This window comes from Grammomys surdaster, unplaced genomic scaffold, assembly GCF_004785775.1.
Source record: "Grammomys surdaster isolate TR1022 unplaced genomic scaffold, NIH_TR_1.0 231, whole genome shotgun sequence".
NCBI lineage: Eukaryota > Metazoa > Chordata > Mammalia > Rodentia > Muridae > Grammomys > Grammomys surdaster.
In genome coordinates, this window is record NW_021604676.1 from 3,280,512 (window position 1) to 3,286,782 (window position 6,271).

At 38.3% G+C, this 6,271-nt stretch overlaps 1 pseudogene; it reads left to right on the top strand.

Moving 5' to 3' along the window:
- Positions 1-1,135: 1,135 nt before the first annotated feature.
- LOC114626260 lies at positions 1,136-1,543 on the top strand (annotated as a pseudogene).
- Positions 1,544-6,271: the final 4,728 nt, after the last annotated feature.

The window sequence follows — 6,271 nt, forward strand, 5'->3', positions numbered from 1 at the left end:
TGGCTGTGTCTACAGATCAGAGCCTTCTGCTTCCTGTGAATTTCTAGGACTTGGGTTTGAGGGCAATACTGCCCTTTAATATAGACAACCTTTAAACAGTAGGTGTATTCTTATTTATTTTAAACTTATCTTTATATATTTATTTTTCTTTAGCTTGTGAACTTTGAAAGGCAGTGTTGGTAGGTGTGGGTGAGAATTACTGCAAATTCAGCAGTAAACTTTAGGACCATCCCAGCTTATCAGAAAATGAAATCCTTGGACCTTGGTCCCATAAAAGGAAATTATGTACACTATAGTAATTGTATACATATATTTATGTTTGGTACAAAGTGGAATGTGCTTTCATATTTGAAAATTTATGATCATAGTATTTATTTTACAACTCATGTTTTTAAACGCATACTAGCATATATAGGTACATTAAATCTTTCTGAGTTGGTTTGCCCTTTTTGTTCCCATTCCTGTTCTTTAAGCTCTATTTCCTTTCATAGTTTATTGTCTGTTTTCATATCATATATACAAATACACACACACACACACACACATATATATATATATATACACACATATACATATATATTAGTGCACAATGCTATGTTTGTATGATTCAGAACTTTACTTTGCTTGTCATTACAAGAAAGTGAAATAAAATATACATAGGCACAAACCAGAAGTGTTGTTTAAAGCAGAACTTAACATCTGGGTCTCCGAGGCACTGTAAACTGGCTTTTTAGAAAGTGAACACATCATTGACTCAGAAATGTCATTGTCATTTTTAACTTTTGGATCTTTATAAAGCCGAGTCATTAATCACCTGTCTTATGAGCACTTGGCAAACATTTTCTCTCATTCTGTGGGCTGTCTATTCCTCCTACTGAGTCTTTCCTTTGTTATGCAGTAGGTTTTTAATTTCACATAATTCTATTTGTGAACAGATGACTGTTATAAAAAATGAAGTAGATACAAACAATGGAATGTTATTTTGCCATAAGAAATATTGAAATAATAAATGTTGTAGAAAATGGAAGGAATTATAGAGCATTATCTTAACTGAAATACGTTCAAGTCAGAAAGATAAACATTGCTTCTTCCTCCGCGCTGCCTTCGAGGTGGCTGCCATCTCTTTTGAGGCATCATGGCTGCCCTCCGGCCACTGGTGAAGCCCAAGATCGTCAAAAAGAGGACCAAGAAGTTCATCAGGCACTAGTGAGACCGATATATGAAACTTAAGCGAAACTGGCGGAAACCCAGAGGCATTGACAACAGGATTCGGAGAAGATTCAAGGGCCAGATCTTGATGCCCAACATTGGTTATGGGAGCAACAAGAAAACCAAGCACATGCTTCCTAGCGGCTTCCGGAAGTTTCTGGTCCACAACATCAAGGAGCTGGAAGTGCTGCTGATGTGCAACAAATCTTACTGTGCTGAGATTGCTCACAACGTGTCTTCTAAGAACTGAAAAGCCATCGTAGAAAGAGCAGCACAGCTGGCCATCAGAGTCACCAATCCCAACGCCAGGCTACGCAGCGAAGAAAATGAATAGATGTCTTGCGTGCATGTTTTGTGTTTAAATAAAACCACAAAAATGGAAAAAGAAAGATAGATAAATATTGCACTTTTTATTTCATATGTATAGTATATGTACATAGAATACATATACATACACACGTGTATATGTGTGAAATATATATGTATGTATGTGCATATGTATATGATGTATGTGTGTGTGTGTGTGTGTGTGCGTGCGTGTGTGTGTGTGTGTGTGTGTATGATTTGAAAACAGACAATGGACTATGAAAGGAAGTAGACCTTAAGGAACAGGAATGGAGCGGGAACAAAGAGGGCAATGGATACATGTGACATGCATTCCATGTAGAGAGAAGCACTATTTGAAGGGGCGAAGGGTACAAACAGAAGAAGCTAGAATTAAGTAAATAGCCAAGAGTAGAGTCTGATGATGATGAGACATATTGCTTTTTAACTTGTTATAGAAATGATTTTGTTCTTTACTAAAAAATTTATTACATTTCTTTAATTAGTTTTTGTCTTGAGGCATTGTCTGGGTCAGGGGACAGGTTTCAGGATTCAGTTCTGTTCTCCCAGCATGGGATTCTGGGAATGAGAATCGTGTTGTCAGGCTTGGGAGCAAACACCTTTACACACTGATCCTAGAAGTATTTTTAGATCAAAAATAAAACCTCAAAGGAAATAATAATCAGAGGGATAAAAGGAATTCTAATTTCAATGACTCTTGCAATAAGCACAGCCATTTCTCCAGCACTACTATTTCAGCATGCTTTAGAGCTGGAACATAATTGAGATTTTGGGTGTGGAAGTCCAACTCTGTTCTGATGGGTTTGAATTTTCTGTTATGCCACATGCTAGCAAGGAATAGTCTGTGGATTGTAGGCACTATTAGATATTTATAATTCTATGTTCTTAAATGAGGTCTCAGTTATGATGGACTATTTTGACAAGAAAGAACTTAAGAAGTAAAGGATTTGTATCACAATTATTTGAAGGAAGAAGGAATGGTTTGTATGGTGCATTGTGGAAGAAGAATAGTTAATTCATGAAACTCAAGGACAGAATCAATATTCTGGTAGGGCTAATGAGTACTTTTACTGTGATGTCGTGTCTAAATATAATTTTAGTGTTTTAATGGCTTGCTTTTACAAGAGGTATCAATACATGCCAGTGTTTGAAGAAAGGCTGGATTTTCTTTCTGGCTGTACTTTAAATACAAAATAAACATCTCTCTCATTGTTTCATTCACTTGCTTGGTGATCTTAGCACCTCAAGCATGGGGAGGGAGCATTTGTGAGAATCATGTACCCAGATTATTTAAGGAATAATCTATTTCATTTACTATTTTGAAATATTTACATAAGATATAAATATTGTGTGTAAAATAATCTTTGAATGTGTACAAAAGGTATTTAGTAATGATAAGTGAATGAGATCACTTAATAATTCTTTTTTAATTGTAAAGAAAAATCCCAATTAATAATGCCATAACTCAACATTATAGCATAGTATTTTATTTTGAGCAGTTTCAGATTTATAGGGGAAAAATGAGCAAAATAGTTCTCTTGTATATGTTCTTTCAACCTTTCTCTTTCAAAGTCTCGCAGTGTTAACATCTGCTATTAGTGTGGTAAGTAGTCACAATGAGCCTTTTTGTAGTTATATATTGGGATCTCATTGTTTAATTATTACACACTTTCTACTTTTGACAAACTTGTAGTACACATCCATTTCTGCTATAGTGCACTGAAATCACTTAAAGGAAGGGGTGACTATTACATTCCCAAGTGTTTTGGAAGGAGAAGACCTCACTCTTGAGATTCAAGGACAGAATAGGTATCCTTGGAGGAATGGATGAATTCTTTTATCCATATCACACGGAGTAGGTTCTCTCCTCTATAAAACCCTGCGTATCCAGCTATTACTACTCCTTCCTGCTAAGCTCCAGACAGCCATCTTTTCTACTGACCCACCTCACTGTTCTGATACTTTTCATCCTAGTCTCTGACATCTAAGCACAGAAAGTTTAACAGGTCTCTGAGAACAAATAAGCTCAGAAGCAGGTTATAAAGAAGAAATCATTAGTATTAACCCATGTTTGAGCATGTTATCTTTTGCTCATTGAAGTAAAGGAAAATGTTGCTAAAGTAATTCTGTAACTATAATTCCAAATGTTTAATAGGCAATTGTATAGCATCATTTAAAAACCAAGAATCAAGGTCATTCAACTATAATAAATGAATCAATTTTCTTTTTTAAAAAAAAATCTGGAAAACTCAGAGTTCTCTTTCTAAATTGATTTATGGTAAATACTGGGTATTTGTTTATTTTGAAAAGTGTTTTAAATATTTTCTGTAACATGTCCTTTTTTGTGCGAATGTTCTTTTAGGAAGCAAATAGTAACTTTTAGAATAAACAAATTATGGCATCAGAAATAGTGCAAAAGAAGAGGAGGGAACGATGTCTGTTTCCAGAAAGTCTTGTGAAACAGAGGAAGGGTTCTCAAGCTGGCTGAGCCACCTGGCAAAACAGGTGCTTTGGCAGAGAGGGAGGGTAAAAGAGAGAGTTCAGGCTTAAGAGACCGGAGTCATTCACATACAATCCCTGGAGGCAGCAGCCAGGGCACAGTGCAAATCCAGACACCAGAAGTGAAACCTGCTGTATTAGAAATGCCTGATGAGCTTCCTTTGTCTATGCTGTACCCACAGAAAGGATGGACGGCGGTGAGTTGACAAGTACAAATCATGGCAAGGCTTCATCTGTAGAAGCCTTTTAGTGAAAGGCTGGTGGAAGTCACTCCTAAAGTATAAAAATGATACATTCCATGAACTTTATGTGACCTAACTTGGGGGTTCTCAAACCTGAAGTTTTTCAGGGAACTTCTGTTAAACCCCAGACAAGCTAAGTATCACAATGATAAGCCCATACCTCTGACAGACAGCACGGTAACCTGAAAACATTTGACATTGTCCTCTTGGCCACATCTGTGAAACTGATGTGCAGAGGGAATGTTTCCAGGGGGTCTGTCTTTGTTAAGGTTTCTATTGCTGTGAAGAGACATCATAACTAAGGCAACTCTTATAAAGGACATTTATTTGGGGCTGGCTTACTGGTTCTGAGGTTCATCATATTATGGTGGGAAGCAGGGCATCTAAGCAGGACTGGTGCTGGAGAGAGGAACTGAGAGTTCTAATCTTGTTCTAAAGGCAAACAGAAGTCTGACTTCCATGTAGAACACTAGGAGGAAGGTTTCAAAGCCCACCCTCACAGTGACACACTTCCTTCAATAAGGCCATATGCACTTCAGCAAGGCCATGTGTCCTAATAGTGCCACTCCCTGGACCAAGCATATTCAAACTACACAGGGTGTTTTTATTCCTGTGTCCCTTTCACCTGTCTGTGCCTGTCATGATATCAAGAATAAAATGGAATTCCTCGAGGAGATGGGCTTGGCTGGATGCTGGAGAGAATACTTCTATCAGCTAGTGTATCTGAACAAAGCATGATGCACTGGAATCCTGCCTTTAATAAGTATCTATATCTGTATCTAAACTACATGCATTTATAGTATATAATGTCATATACTATTTTTCTGCCTTCAAAACCTAGAAGGAAGTAAAAGGAAAGATGACAGTAGCTTACGAGAATTGAGCGTTGCAGGTACCTCATCATAGGACAGTTTCAAAGGAGAAGTTGCATCATTTTCTACATTGGCCTCCATTGTCTCTGAAATTGACACATGGTGGGAAGGAAAGGATCATTCCTTTTGTCCATGTCTTATCTTGATGTTTAATGTTAGTGAATGAATAACTCAACCACATATAAAACCCTCCATCCACCCATGACTCTGACAGCAATGGACCAGATCCAGGGACAGACTTAAACTGACAGCAGCATTCCTACCTCAGCCTCCCAAGTGCTGGAATTACGGATGGGTGCCATCTCCATTGTCAACCCCACCCCTGCTGCCAAGGTCCTGTTCCAGAAAGATGTGAAGTGCAATTTTGAAAAAAGAGCCAGATACAAAGTTCATACTTGTCTACCTATGCACTGTATTTTAGTGGCAGCCTTGGAACCTGTGTCTCTGAGTGTATATGGTGGCCTGAAAGTGATGGGCAGTTTTTCTCTATAATTTAGCAAAGAAAGAAAGAGTACTTGTACTGGCTGGTTTTGTGTGTCAACTTGACATAAGTTGGGGTTATCACAGGGAAAAGAGACTCTCTTGAGGAAATGCCTCCATGAGATCCAGCTGTAAGGCATTTTCTCAATTAGTGATCAAGGGTGGGAGGGCCCAGTATGAGTGGTGCCATCCCTGGGCTGGTAGTCCTGGGTTCTATAAGAAAGCAAGCTGATCAAGCCAGGGCAAACAATCTACTAAGCAACATCCCTCCATGGCCTCTGCATCAGTTCCTGCCTCCAAGTTCCTACCTTGTGTGAGTTCCTGTCCTGTGTGAGTTCCTGTCCTGACTTCCTTTGGTGATGAACAACAATGTGGAAGTGTAAGCTGAATAAACCCTTTCCTCCCCAGCTTGCTTCTTGGTCATGAGAAACCCTGACTAAGGACTTTAATAGGAACATGTGTGTAGACTTAAATTTTACTTGGAACTTGGCGATGTTGATAGATGCTTTCCAAACCCATACATCTTACGTAAGGACATCATGTTTTACTAGAATTGACCCACTTGGCTTCAGTCTCTCTAGTCTTCTCTGTGTTCTGTAGTATCCTGGAGCTTATCAGTCATAC